This window comes from Megalobrama amblycephala, linkage group LG14 (genome assembly GCF_018812025.1).
Source record: "Megalobrama amblycephala isolate DHTTF-2021 linkage group LG14, ASM1881202v1, whole genome shotgun sequence".
Lineage (NCBI taxonomy): Eukaryota > Metazoa > Chordata > Actinopteri > Cypriniformes > Xenocyprididae > Megalobrama > Megalobrama amblycephala.
The window spans coordinates 34,808,116-34,823,341 of record NC_063057.1 but is presented as its reverse complement, the minus strand read 5'-3'; positions in this window follow the sequence as shown (position 1 = coordinate 34,823,341).

Below are 15,226 nucleotides of genomic sequence, written 5' to 3'. Positions count from 1 at the left end.
ATCTCTGTCCTCTGTTAGTTCGGTTAGTTCCTGGATTGCCTATTCTTCTTTAGTGCTCAGGCATTTGTGGACTAAAGGTGTACAGAGCGCCCTCCGGCTGCAAGTATGAATTGTTGAGTATAAATAAATGTATAAAGTATGAAATAAATATTACTCTTCTATATAGAAAATTGACAAACATATGAGAATCCATCAATATTTCTCCAAATGTTCATGCTTTTAAGCTAAAAGCCTATATGAAATGCCATAGAGGTAACATAATTGTTCAGACACTTTGCATCACAGAAATACATTATATTTTAAAGAATATAATAGAATACCATTATTTTAAATTGTAATAATATTTCACAGTATTGCTGTTTTTTCTGTATGTTTGATTTACACCATGATGAGATTTGAATCATGATCACAGAGGGTTTCTTCACAGCCTACCTGACTGAAAGGCCTCATTAATTTGCAAGTCTTTTCAGGTCATTATTATGTGATTCTTTTGTCTTCTCAGGTGAGAATCACCCATTATACATGAGGATTCACGCCTCCACGCATACTGTGTTTCTTGACCAAAGATGTTTTAGAAAATTTAAATCTCTCTGGTTTTATATGAACAAGCAGGCAGCATAATTTTTACCTCATTTTGAAGCAAAAACTCTAGTCTACAACCTCAAATACCCAGAAGTCTTGTGAACAAAGATTTAATATATATTTTTTGGCTTTATTTCAGTGACTTAAGTTTTTTGTTTTTTCAATAACCACACATAAACGTTATTCCTTCAAAAACACAAACATGTACATACATGTTCCTCACATATTATTGTAGCCTAGTTTGTGCTGAATACAGTGTAATGACACTTTTTCCATTAATATGTTTATGAACAACTGAAAAAAGCACAAATGTCAGGGCATGTCAAAACTTCTCCAGGGTCCCAAAAATCCTCAGACCCCTGAGGGTTAACTGCAACCGCTGCCCTCTGTCATTCAAATAATGGCGGTTCATGGGAACTTCATCTATAAGAGTGAATAAACCTTGCTTAGACAAATCCAAATGAAACCTTGCGGCTCGTGACGACACATTAATGTCCTAAGACACGAAACGATTGGTTTGTGTGAGAAACTGAACAGTATTTATATCATTTTTTACCTCTAATACACCACTATGTCCAACTCCGTTCAGGACTCCTTTAGTGATGTCTGATCGCGCTCTGACAACGGCAGTGATGTCTCGCGCATATACTTCAATGAGTGTCAGACATCACTGCCGTTGTCAGAGCGCGATCAGACATCACTAACCGATGCTGAACGGAGTTGGACATAGTGGTGTATTAGAGGTAAAAAATGATATAAATACTGTTCGGTTTCTCACACAAACCAATCGTTTCGTGTCTTAGGACATTAATGTGTCGTCACGAGCCGCAAGGTTTCATTTGGATTTGTCTAAGCAAGGTTTATTCACTCTTATAGATGAAGTTCCCATCAACCGCCATTATTTGAATGACAGAGGGCAGCGGTTGCAGTTAAAAATCATCATTTGAGATCGACTGAAGAAAAAATGTCACCTACATCTTGGATGCACTGGGGGTAAACAGATAAACATCAAATTTTCATTTTTGGGTGAACTATCCCTTTAACATTACGTTAACTTAGGCTATACCTCAGAATTAGTCAGCAAGAAAAATAACAAAACAAACAATTTAAAACAAAATGAACTGGATTAACTGAATTATGCAAGTATAAGTATCATAACTTTATTATTATAAAATATACCTAAACTGAGTGCTTGCCTGTGTGTAATCCATAGACTATAATCAAACGCATCATTTTATTCTGGAGACTGAACTCGCGCTCTGCTGCCACACTGGAGCGCACTCACCACCTACTGGACAAGGGTGGGAATTACATTTACAGGCTACATCAGCCTCAGTAATCTGTCAAAATAATGGACGGCCTACATATTTTTTCCGTCATTGCAAAAAAAATAAAAAATCGGTTAACGCGACCTCTGAGATATATAAATATATCTCATATTTATACATATCTCAATGTCACACGACCGCGGTGGCGCGGTTGTCATGCCGACCGTAACAGCCTTAACTGTATAAAAAAGTAACAATCCCAACTATGTCTTCAGACAGTTTACAAAATACAGCCTTCACGCAGCTCTCCATGTACGCGCTTCGGATGAGTATACACAAAAAAGTTCTCCTTTGCGTCTTACAGTTGAATGTTTAAAGTGGCAAGGTTTAAATGAGTTTAGTTTAAACACAGTAGCAACGTGAGATGTTCAGGTCTCACCAGGACTCGCGCTATCTACACCCGGGTGATGACGGCGTGAATAACATACGGCTCATTCATTGAACATTTGTTTATAGTGATTACGGTAGTTTGCTCCACATCTGATTTTCTATAGCCAAACCAGTTCCAAATTGTAGAGGTAGCTCCTCGCTTAACAACAAGCTGCTCCTCAGCCTCACGTCTGCCTTCCGTCATGCTTGTTTCACTCCGCAATTGAACAGTGAATCGGTCGCGCACGAAACTACGTCAACAACTAGACTTATCGTAATTATCGCGAGGAGACAAATTTTTATCGTGAGGACAATTTTCAACGGTATATATCGCAAACGATAATATCGCCCATCCCTAGTATACATTGTGCATCGGAGATTTCTGTCTCAGAAACGGCTCGACACGCGATAAAACTATTTTATCCCACTTGTTATTTACATTATAAAATGTTGCCTCTGTGCCAGCTTTGTAGTTTAATCGATTGTATAATTTTTTGACACAATGTGTTCATAATCATACTATAAAATACTACAAACAAAAATAAACACATTAACAAGTGTACATAATTTCATGTATTTATCCCTTTTAATAAAGTTGTTTGTTGTTAAAGTTGTTAGCGCGATCTCTCTTCTTGTGAAGCAAAAATGCATCATAGACAAATGTCCTAATATTATTGCATATAGAAACAGCTGGCGACTCTGGCGAGATTGAATATGCAAGATAATGTCTATATAGCAATAATAAATGCAATTGTATTTTCTTCATAATTTCTCCATACCGATAGCAGAACCGTTAACGTCAGAGCTTATCGATACACCGGCCTTTCAAAATTTAGCCCCGGGGTCAATTTAATACCGGGTTTCGGTACCCATCCCTAGTAAAAACTCACTTTTTGTACTTGCCCTTGAAGAGTCAAGTAATCTCCTCGTGAGAAGATGTCTTCCTCTGCTGTGGCATTGTGTGAGGGAGGGCGTCTTTAGCAGCCTTCTCCTCCTCTTCAGAAAGTGTAACAGGTGCTGTTCTAAATTTACTTGATGTCTTGCCAAAAATATAAATTTTGGCGGCTGTATTTATTTCACTAATTGTTACATTTTTTAAAAAAAAATAGGAAACTCCCTCTTAGAAATCTGGTGTCTCATTGTTGGATGACAAGTATACGTTCTTTTCATCAGTGAGGGCACTTAAGTTAGAGGCTTGTATTAATATTTATTGTACAGGCTATTCAAATCAATTTCTGCAACTAAACAGAGATAACATGTACATGTTTAATATTTCCTCCATAATTACATTTCTAAAGAAATATATTTTTGTAGGACTTTGTTGCCACAGCTTAGGGACAGGTCCAGGACTGGAACGTGGCTCCCTTGTACTTTAGCCATCCTCAGAGGTTGTATCTGCAGAATAATAGCCCAACGGTTACGTCGTATTAAGGCAGGGGTGTCCAAACTTGGTCCTGGAGGACCACTGTCCTGCAGAGTTTAGCCACAACTTGCCTCAACACATCTGTCTAAAAGTTTCTAGTATGCCTATGTAGAACTTGATTAGCTGGTTCAGGTGTGTTAAATTGGGGTTGGAGCTAAACTCTGAAGGGCAGTCTACAAAGGGGCCTAATGAACTCGATCGTGCAAAAAATGGCCAGGATCTCTACATTTTATCTGATAATGATGCACAATGCCTCCACCAATAGACATAACAAAGGAAGCCATTACACTTTATAAAGCGCTGGGTCAATTTTTTGGGCGGTGTGCAGACCTCCATTGCCATCGCTGTGTGATGGAAAAGAAGATGATTTTCATCTGTGGGAACTTCATTTGGAGGTCTTGCAAGTCCTGCTTGATTCCTGCAACAAGCTTCACACTCTTGATGTTTCCGAGGTCGTTTCCGCCACAGTGAATCAAGAGGACATCTGGCACAGCTCTTCCCTTCAAAGCCCTGATGGAAGAAGAGGAGGAGGTTTCTCCAAACCATGCCTCCCCAGCCAAACCACCTGACATGGGCATCCAGCCCAAGGTTGGTCCCGATTGTCTCCCTCGCATGTTTTTCTCCTCGCCGAATGTAGCTGTCCCCAATGATGAATATCAAAAAAAATATTTTATAAAATATTAATAAAAAAAAACAGTATCACCTTTCTAAGAAACTTTATGCTTAGCATAAAACACTTTATGCTAAGAACTGTTTTTAATTGATATTGGTGATGTAGATGCGTGTTTTTTAAATCACTGATTAAACTGTAATACATCAAACCTTCATAATAATAGAGCTATACAGCTGTTGATGGATGGACTGAATACAGCTGGGATAACAAACAACTAATAAAACTTGAGTTTGCCTGTATTATTCTAAAATTAAAAGCTTTACTCTGAAATCACAATTGAGCATTTATTTACATATATTTTTATGTCATTACTTTTGGCCTCTGGGGCGGCAGTGAAATTTGTTGACATCATTTCTTACGTTACCCAGCTAACACACGAAGTAACAGTTACGTAATGTATTCGTACTTTTTGGTAATTTCATGACTTACTAACTGACAACGTAACTACAATGTCGCACGCTAGTAATTTCATTACCTTCAGATTACCATCTCACAACATCGTCAGTACGATGTCCTAACATTATAAGATTACCAAGAACGTTCCAGATATGTACTGTATTTGTAATTTATTGGTCATTCCATAACTTACTATCAACGTAACAGCAACGTCATGTGCTCGTAATTTCATTACCATCATTTACAAGTTCTTTATATGTTATTATTACCAGAATTTGCCATTTAAAATGTGTAATTAAACGTCAGACACAAGACTGAAATGTCCCTAAAGAAAAAAATTGTTTCTTTTCACCAAGTCAGAATATGGATGCTTTTTATATATAATGACGTGACATACAGCGCGCGCCTCCACAAATGGAGTGTATGCCGCACCCACAGTATGTATGTGAGTGAAGTTAATTTTTCGGAGAAAATAATTTATTTTTCCGAGGTGACAACGAATAAATAGCTGTGTCCGAAACCGTGGTGGTGGTGTCCGAATTCTGAGTGAATGACTTCATTCCCTATATTCGTTCACAACTTTATACCCACAACTCTCTGATTTCGAGTGTACATTCGATGTACACTTGCTGAAGCACTATTTCCCAAAATCCATTTTTTTTTTTTTTTACTTTTTTTTTTTAATTAATCACTACTTGAATACAACCCACTAAAATGTAGGGGGACATTATTATATAGATGAATTTAAAAAAATGAAATTATATTAATAAAAAAATATATATTTATTATTAAAATATATTATATAGGCATTAAATCAATTAAATGTGTTTTACTAACAGCAATATGTCTTAATAATTTGTGTCACTGTTAATTCATTAAACTTTAAAAGATGATAATTTAATGGATGATTTAAAAAAAATCGTTAATCATCTGTAGGTGACGTATTCAAATCATAACGGTTGCCTGAGGGCGCTCAAAGACCACATAATCTGTGAGCGTGAGAGTTTCTAACAACTTTATTAAAAAGGATAAATGCATGAAATTATGTACACTTGTTAATGTGTTTATTTTTGTTTGCAGTATTTTATACTAGTAAATGATTATGAACACATTAAGCATGACAAACCAATTATACAATCAATTACAAAACAGAGGCATGTATGATACAATATAAAGTCATTAAGATTGTTATTGTTATTATTGTATAATGTTTATAACATGTAGGATCAAATAGTTTTATCGCGTGTCGAGCCGTTTTCTGAGTGATATCTCCGACGCACAGTGTATACGTCAGCGTCTGAATTCACTCACTTCATTTCGTTCACTCCATACAGATATAGTGCACTCAAATGCCATACACTACATAGGGATTAGTGAGTCAGTGAAGGAGTGAGCGGTTTCGGACACAGCTAATGACTTTTATAAAAATGTATAAAGTTAACTTTGGAAAGACGCAAAACCTTTTTTTATTGTTATGTTTACGTTAGTACTGGTGGCCGTTAGAGTTGCCATGGCAACCGGGAAAACATTCAAGCTGCTGGAGAGGACAGCGTCGATGTTTCTCTGTGTTTCTCGTCTGTTTTATAGCAATAAAGTTAAACAACTGCATCAGATTGGTTAAGCAACATTACCCACAGTTTACTTTAAGTACTTTTGTTTTTACCTCTGTGATTATACGGTATCTTTCTTTGATCGTCTGAAATATATGTTAGCAAAATGTTAGCTAGCATAGCATATGTTTTAATAATACTGAGTGGAAAACGTCTTGAATGCTTTTATTTTATGTTTCGCTGTAAGCTATATGTTTTTATTTATAGTTTGGGTGTATTTTATTATTTTTATTTGGATTTTTGTTCATGTTCTGTGTGTTTTTCAAAATAAATGAATTGAATTCATTTCGAGTCTACATTCATCGTTCACAGCTGTTTAAATAGCCTTTAAATTAGTCTGGGCAAATGAGGACATAAATTAGGTTAAACTACAGCATATCTGCCCATAGAAAAATAAATAAATATAAAAATTACCATCTCATTACCAACACACAACTATTGATACACAACGTTGCCGACGTTGCAGTTACTAACTGGCAACGTCACAAAGTTACATTGTGGCTATGTATCCGGGAATTTCACTTTTTTTTTTTTTTTTTTATTCAAGAACCATACAAATATACAAACACCTTCAGGAGAACATTAGAATTAAAAAAGGGAGACAAAATGGGATACGTATCACACAATTATGGGGAAACAATACTAAGAGAAAAAAATAAATAAACAAATAAAATAAATTATAATAAAAAGGGTCCATACATGAGAAAGCTGATTAAACTTGACCATCAGAGCCATTACAAAAGAATTGTTCATATAACTTTAGGAATCGACCACATTTTGCATTACTAGTTAACCTAAAAGATTTAAGCAGCTAGTCTACCTCAACCAAAAAACGTGAGAGAGTAGGAAGTGAGCTCATAAATTTCTGTTTATGAATGAAGAATTTAGCTAGCAAAATAAAGAAATTGAAAATATATTCTTTAGATTTGTTGGAATCCTTGTAATAACAAATAATATCTTTCAAATTAAAAGATTGCTGATTAATGGGGGTATTATTTAAATGAGAGTATAAGTTAGACCAAAACTTTCGAACCAATTCACAAGAATAAAATAGATGTATCAATGTTTCGTCTTCATGACCACAAAATAAGCAAGTACTAGGAATATCAACATATTTGGATATTGTTGAATTAACGTCTCGGTTATGTATATAACCTTAGTTCCCTGAATAGGGAACGAGACGCTGCGTTAGTCGCTATGGGAATGCCTCTGCGTGATGTCGTCATGAAGCACGTATGAAATATGTCCAATCAGGAGATGGAACGTCATAGGTGGGTGACGTCACTGACCAGGAACCATAAAGCCAGCCCGAAAACACTCTCATTCAGTTTCTGAAAACTGAAGCAAGTCGCAGCGTCTCATTCCCTATTCAGGGAACTAAGGTTAAATACATAACCGAGACGTTCCCTTTCAAGGGAACTCGCACTGCGTTAGTCGCAATAGGAACGATAATCCCAACGTCAAAATCAAAGCCTTTGAGGCAGCCATACTCCGGGTGGAATGAGCCCTAACAGCCAATGGTGAAGGCTGTCCAACAGACTCATAGGCAAGTGAGATGGCCTCGACCACCCACTTGCTCATTCTCTGCTTAGATGCTGAGAGACTTTTCCTAGGTGCTCCAAAACATACAAATAGCTGTTCAGCTTTTCTCCACATGGTATCTCTGTGGACGTACGCATCTAATGCCCAAACTGGACACGGCAGATTAAGCTTTTCCTGGTCCGATGACGTGAAAGGAGGAGGACAGAAGGCCTGCAGCACAATAGGTCTCGCTGTATTAGTGAGAACCTTAGGAATGTATCCCGGTCTGGGATGGAGGAAAGCCTTTACATTACCAGGTGCAAATTCAAGGCACGATGGAGAAACCGACAGGGCCTGAATGACTCCAATTCTTTTGAGAGATGTAATAATAAGAAGAAACACTGTCTTCAGTGTTAAAAACTTTTCTGACACCTCTTCGATAGGTTCGAAGGGGGCCATAGAAAGGCCTTACAAGACAATGGCCAAATCCCAAGTCGGAACTCTCGTGCGTATTGCAGGTCTAAGCCACAAAGTGCCACGGAGGAAACGAGTAATAAGTGGGTGTCTCCCCAAAGATACCCCACTGAAAGGAGCGTGGTAAGCAGCTAAGGCCGCCACGTACATCTTTAGTGTGGAGGGGGATAACCCTGAAGAAAATATGTCCTGCAGGAACTCCAGTACCGCACTAACCGGGCAGTTAACTGGATCCCACTGGTGATTTTCACACCAAGAAGTGAATAATCTCCACTTCAAGGTGTAGAGTTTCCTCGTGGAGGGAGCTCTGGACTGGAGTATGGTCTCAACAACCTCAGTTGAGAGACCGGAATCTATGAGACGTGCCCCCTCAGAGGCCACGCCCACAGTTTCCATAACTCCGGGCGGGGATGCAGTATAAGACCGCCCGCCTGAGAGAGAAGGTCCTCCCTGATCGGAATCTCCATCGGAGACCCATCGAGGAGAGATACCAGGTCCGAAAACCACACTCGGGCCGGCCAGAATGGGGCTACTAATATAAGACGGGCCCCGTCCTGGCGAACTCGCTCCAGAACTTCCAGGAGCAGAACAATCGGGGGAAATGCGTACAGCAGTAGCCTCGGCCACGGCTGTACCATCCAGCCCAAGAGGTGCTGGGTTTGACATCGAGAACCACAGTGGACAGTGAGTCGTCTCTTGAGAGTTCTCCCATAAGAGCTTCACCACCTCGGGGTGAAGTCTCCATTCCCCGGGCCTCGGCCCCTGCCTCGACAGGATGTCTGCCCCCACATTCAGGTACCCTGGGATGTAAACTGCTCTGAGGGACAGCAGTTTCCCTTGGGACCACAGGAGGATCTGATTCGCCAGTTTGTAAAGCGGGCATGATCTCAGACCCCCCTGATGATTTATATATGAGACCACCAATGTGTTGTCTGTAAGGACTAACACATGCTGGTCCCTGAGATCTGGGAGGAAATATTTCAGTGCAAGAAATACCGCCATCATTTCCAGGCAATTTATGTGCCACGTAAGATGATGGTCCTGCCACAGACCTCGAGTCAAGCGACCACTCATGATCGCTCCCCAACCCGTGAGGGATGCATCTGTCGTTAGCATGACGCAATGACTGAGAGACCCCAGCACAGGTCCTTGGGACAGAAACCAAGGCTGCTTCCATATGTCTAGAGCACGTAAGCAATGCTGCGTGACTCTGATCATATGAAACGGATTCCCCCTCGGTGAGAACCCCTTGGTTTTGAGCCACCACTGAAGTGGTCTCATGTTCATCAGGCCAAAAGGTATCACGTTGGACGCTGCTGCCATAAGACCTAACAGTCTCTGGAACTGTTTGACAGTGAGTGACTGGCCTAGCTTTACGTTCGAGACGGTAGTGAGGATTGATGATATACGAGCCAGAGATAAACGGGCGTGCATAGTCACTGAATCCCATACCACGCCTAGATAAGTGGTCCTCTGAGCTGGAGAAAGGACACTTTTCTTTGTGTTTAGTCTCAACCCCAACCTTTCATGTTAGCAAGAACAACATCTCGATGTTGAACAGCCATCTGCTCTGATTGAACCAGAATCAACCAATCGTCTATGTAGTTTAGAATGCGGATGCCCTGCATGCGCAAGGGCGTCAGAGCCGGGACATTGTACTCTTCGTAGGTGTCAGACAGCAGTATCATGGCACCTCCATCTTCCTCTGAGACACCTAAGATGGTGACCTCCTCGACTGGTTGAGCTTCAGTCCTCTGAAATGTAACAAACAGAAGTCTCAGTCAAGGCATTATATAACAATAGATATGAACACTATTAACGTTAGTTGACTACATAAGTTAAACATCATCTAACAATGAAAATACTAATTAATCTTAGCTAATGCTAATTTCAACATTTACTAAAACTATAAAATTGAAAGTTTTTGAATTGTTATTTTTATCTGTAGCATTATCTGTAAACATTATCTGTATTAAATGTGTTTCTCATTATTAGTTAACATAAGTCAGTGCATTAACATCAACTAAAACGGCCTTATTCTAAAGTGTTACCAATACCAATACAATAGTGTTACCACCTTTCGCTTTTATGAAAAAATGCTTCATCGAGCCCCTCCTCAGTGGACAGCAAGCCAAATTAGCTAACCTAATACCCTAAAGATTATATGGGCAAACGAACTCGTTAAACACCCGTAAGATGTCTCAGACAGAAGGGAGTAGCCAGTCAAGCAAACACACTCTGTATAGCAGTTTGTCCATTTAGGGCTACTATAGAAACATGCCGACTCGAAATGGTGACTTAACATGTAAGTGGACCCGTGGTTTATGTAGATAGAAATGGCTCATTCTAAGGTAAAAAACCCTGCAACGGTTCATTATGTAAGGTCTTTATACGCCACTGAAAACATAGTTATTTATATGATATTGCATTTCTGTCAATGGATCCACCAAAAATGTACACATTGCACCTTTAACCGACACTTTCAAGTATTTTTACGTTTTGTACGCAAAACTAACTTTATTCAACAATCTCTTGTCTTCACTGTCATTGTCATTACATAGTTGCCGCAGTAAGCACAGGAAAGGCTTCCGCGTTTACATCCAAATGTAAACTTAAACTTACAGTCACCTTCCTTTAAACTTAAAATCACTGTTTGTATCTGTATCTTTATCTTTATGATGTATTTATTTATACTATTGTCAATTTATTTGTTCTAATTTTATTATTGACTATTTACTTGATTATGTATTAACTGAGGACTTTTTACTTATAGGCAAATATTTGCTGTGGTTTGCTTAGCCTATCCACAAGTTTCCTATGCCCCATGAGGCCTTGCGTCAAAAGTGGGAGTGTCTTCCGGTTCAAAGTAAACAAGCTGGACGTGACACTCATTCATTCAACTGTCATTAAAAATTTAGCAATACAAACTTGCGAACGTTTGGCTTTTGCTTAAAGATTTAAGATTCCAGCATCAATATTTGAACAATATTTTACATTCAAAAAAATGTTACAGTAACAGTAATTTATTAATTTATGCCAGGAGTGCACATCAATCATGGTGAATCTAACTGATATTGACATAAAGAGAGAACCTATTCAGTTGCATCTCCTTTTATTTACAATCACAAGACTGCACAAAACAACTCCATTAATGCTTTTTAAATCCAAGGCTTACACATTTAGAAATATATTGATAAAATATACCCTATGTTTACGTTACTTTTCTGAGTATTTCTATTAATTTTCCTCTAATTATGCGATGATTGCAATCCAAGGGCCCTCAGGGCTCCATTTTGGCACCATCGCTCTTTTCTCTTTATTTGCTTTTTTTGGGTTCAATTCTAAGAAAGTTTGGAGTATCTTTTCTTTTTTATGCAGACGATACTCAAATCTACTTGCCTATGAAAAGAAACGACCATTCTGCTTTACATAGTCTATTTTCTTGTCTCGACAAGGTTAAACTCTGGCTAGCCAATAACTTTTTAACTCTCAATGACTCCAAGATGGAGATTATTGTTTTTGGTCCATCTGATAAATTTGAATTTAATAATTCCACCTTGGGTAACCTGTCTTCTTTTAATTCAAACTGTGTACGGAATCTTGGTGTTCTCTTAGATAGCCGGCTTACATTAGAAAAACATGTCTCCACTGTCGTTGCTTCCATCTTTTTTCAGATTCGCTTACTCGCTAAAATAAAGCATTTTTTATCTAAAAAGTCTCTTGAGATAGCTATCCACGCTTTCATAACTACGCGGTTGGATTACTGCAATTCCCTACTCTATGGTATCTCAAAGACCCAGGTTGCTCGTCTTCAACTGGTGCAAAATGCTGCAGCAAAATTTTTAATGAATAGTCATAAATATGACCATGCCACTCCCATTTTACAAGCACTCCATTGGCTTCCAGTTCAATTTAGGATCAATTTTAAAATTCTTTTATTTGTCTACAAATGCCTAAATAACCTTGCACCAACTTATCTGTCTGATTTACTGTGTCCATACAACCCTCCCATAAGTTTAAGATCTGGTAATCTTAACTTACTCTCAGTCCCTTGTTCAAGGCTCAAACGCAGAGGAGATAGAGCCTTTTCGGTGGTGGGGCCGAGACTGGAACAGCTCGCCTGTCCATCTCAGAGCAGCTCCTTCTTAAATTAGTTTTAAGAAGAGATTTAAAAACTGATCATTTCATTTAGCCTTTAATACTTGTTAATCTCTGCTTTTATTTTGTTTCTATTATTTTATTATTACTATTGTGGTTTTTATTTTTTCTTACTCATGTACAGCACTTTGGTCAGTCTTGTGGCTGTTTTAAAGGTGCTTTAAAAATAAATAAACTTAAACTTAATCTTAAACTTAAAGGTGCCCTCGAATGTAAAATTGAATTTATCTTGGCATAGTTAAATAACAAGAGTTCAGTACATGGAAATGACATACAGTGAGTCTCAAACTCCATTGTTTCCTCCTTCTTATATAAATCTCATTTGTTTAAAAGACCTCAGAAGAACAGGCGAATCTCAACATAACACCGACTGTTACGTAACAGTCGGGGTGTACGCCCCCAATATTTGCATATGCCAGCCCACGTTTCCAACATTATAAAAGGCATTAGACAAGGGCAGCCAGTATTAACGTCTGGATGTGCACAACCAAATCATCAGACTAGGTAAGCAAGCAAGAACAATAGCGAAAAATGGCAGATGGAGCAATAATAACTGACATGATCCATGATAACATGACATTTTTAGTGATATTTGTAAACTGTCTTTCTAAATGTTTCATTAGCATGTTGCTAATGTACTGTTAAATGTGGTTAAATTTACCATCGTTTCTTACTGTATTCACGGAGACAAGAGAGCCGTCGCTATTTTCATTTTTAAACACTTGCAGTCTGTATAATTCATAAACACATCTTCATTCTTTATAAATCTCTCCAACAGTGTAGCATTACCCGTTAGCCATGGAGCACTATCAAACTCATTCAAAATCAGAAGTAAACAATATAACAGTATACAATACTCACATAATCCGACGCATGCATGCTGCATGCATGACGAACACTTTGTAAAGATCGATTTTGAGGGTTATATTAGCTGTGTAAACTTTGTTAAGGCACTGTTTAAGGCAAGCGCGAGCTCTGTGGGCGGATTTAAAGGGGCCGCAGCATAAAATCGGCGCGTTTATAATGATGCCCCAAAATAGGCAGTTAAAAAAATTAATTAAAAAAATCTATGGGGTATTTTGAGCTGAAACTTCACAGACACATTCAGGGGACACCTTAGACTTATATTACATCTTTTAAAAACATGTTCTAGGGCACCTTTAAGGACGTTTGAGCGATCTCTCCATCTCACTATACTGTTATCCTTTCAGCCAGAGCAACAGAGGGAGCTCATGAGAAGAAAACGGGAGTTAGACCTATGAGTTAAACGGAGTTTGTGAATCTGTGACAGATATGCGTATGCATTAGTCCAGTATCAACAAAGGCACAGGGAAGAGACAGATAAAACATTAAACCAAATAAATACACGATTATAATGATATAAGAGTTGCCTATGTTCCTTAAGCAGTCTGTATTTTCCATAAATGTGTATTTATTATCGCAATGGTTACATAGCCTTTAGCATCGCATGATAGTGGAAAACGCGACTGACTCTGGCACGCATGACACCAGTAGGAGTAAATATCACATCATAAGGCTTTGGTGCTATCATCAGTGACAGGTGAAGAGCAGACAGCGGGATGTTCATGTGTTGCAAGGCCAGGATGCTCTTGTAGTCATGCAGCAGCACTTTTGTGGAAGGTCAGTATAAATGACAAATAAGGGCACAAAAAACTGTTTATTGTATTGTGATATTATTAACTAATAAATATACTAGACTTAAATGTTGTCCCTGAGTGCCGTAACGACATTTCTCATAAAGGTTTGCAACTTTACAAAATAAACAATGATCCGACAAACACTTAGCCTCTTTGCTAATTAGCACAAAAAATACCATTGGTATGCTATTTCCGCTGCCTTGCCGGAAATTGTACCCAAGTTCTTTTTTACAGTAGCGCCCCACAGAAACAGGTGGATAGACTTGTCATGTTATTAAAGCTGGTACACCACTAGACTAGCCTAGCTCTCTATAATAGCCTAACAAGTTTAAAATAAATAAATAATATGATTTCAGATTTGTGAACACTTGTGTAATAAGGCTGTGCACCGAACTCAATATTCCCCTTTCCATGTCTAAAGATGTCCATAGGTTGTTTCAAATGTTAAAATGTATCAGAATTTTATTACAGACAAAATAAGCAAGAGTTATGCATTTTGTTTGTCCTTTGTGTCATGTATATATGACTGTTGTGCATCTAACATAATACATAATGAGGTAAACGTGCTGTCCTAATGATAAATAAAGCTCTTAAAAAAAATTCAGGAAATTGTCACCACAAAATCAGTTATTTTGATTGATAAATACTCATGAAAATATTAGGAAAAGAAAATGCCACAATGTCTCTTTATTCCTATTTATTTATGTAGGATAAAGATCAAGGATCAGTAACAAGTTACACATAAAATGGTATTATTTAACTTTCTTTACTTTAACAAAACACTTCTGAGTCACATGTGAGATTTATGGGTTCTGTCTGTCTCAGTGCTGAAACTGTTTATATAAAGTTACATTTATAGGCAGTTCAGACTTTTATACAGTAATCTATTGCAAATTTCAAACACACATTAGACCTTATTAATACAGGTTCATATGTTAATAATTTTTCATGATTTTCATCTTAAATGAAGGTTCAGAATTATTGAAAACACATTCTTCAAATCCCCTTTTAATTTAAGAGAAACAGTAGGAAAC